Source organism: Bison bison, unplaced genomic scaffold (assembly GCF_000754665.1).
Source record: "Bison bison bison isolate TAMUID 2011002044 unplaced genomic scaffold, Bison_UMD1.0 scf7180017864248, whole genome shotgun sequence".
Taxonomy (NCBI): domain Eukaryota; kingdom Metazoa; phylum Chordata; class Mammalia; order Artiodactyla; family Bovidae; genus Bison; species Bison bison.
The window spans coordinates 1,130,205-1,130,912 of record NW_011494820.1 but is presented as its reverse complement, the minus strand read 5'-3'; the positions used below and the strand labels follow the sequence as shown (position 1 = coordinate 1,130,912).

The following is a 708-nucleotide window of genomic DNA, read 5'->3' as shown; positions in this document are numbered from 1 at the left end:
GGAGGGTGGAGGGAAAGAGAAACGAAAGAAAGAGAGAGAGAGTTCTGGTCCCATGGGGAGTGCAGGATGGTGTGGGTGTTTGAGCTGGGATGGCGGGAGTGTGGGCTTGGGTGGGGCCCGACTCAGGACAGGCAGACGGACTCAGGCACAACCCAACACAGAGACCGCTGCTTGGAGAAGCATAGACACCCACACATGCATGGGCCTAGAAGCAAAGTGACAAAACAGATGTCCTAGATACAGCCACACTATCTCCAGGGACAGAGACAGCTTGACAATGGAGCCACATGGACCTCAGGCCAGACAGATGGAAATACACGTGGGACAGACCAGCACAGGGCCCGCGGCAGAAACACACACGGGCAGATTGAAACCCGGAGAGGCATAAAGACCAAATGACACTCAATATGCAAATCAGAGACACAAAGACTGGCGGAAACAAAGTCGGACCTCGCCACGTTTCTGCTGCGGGCACCCCTTCTAGGGGGCGCAGACCAGCATGTTCCCCTCCCTGGGCAATGGAGTAGCTGGGTGGGGATCCTGCCGCGTTGCCCTCTCCATCAGCAGTCGTGACACCCTGCCCCCATCACAAATATCAGAAGCAGAAGCGGCCACTTCCCCTTCCTGGGCCCCCTCCCCCAGACATCCGGGGTGAACTCCTACGGGGGAGGGGGTCAGGGGCTGGGGTCCCGGACCCCCTCTCAGCTT

At 58.6% G+C, this 708-nt stretch overlaps 1 protein-coding gene across 2 annotated transcripts in view; it reads right to left on the bottom strand.

Moving 5' to 3' along the window:
* GMIP (GEM interacting protein) overlaps nucleotides 1-708 on the bottom strand; it is a 10,029-nt gene that overhangs the window by 4,513 nt on the left and 4,808 nt on the right. The gene's annotated exons all lie outside the window — the stretch shown is intronic.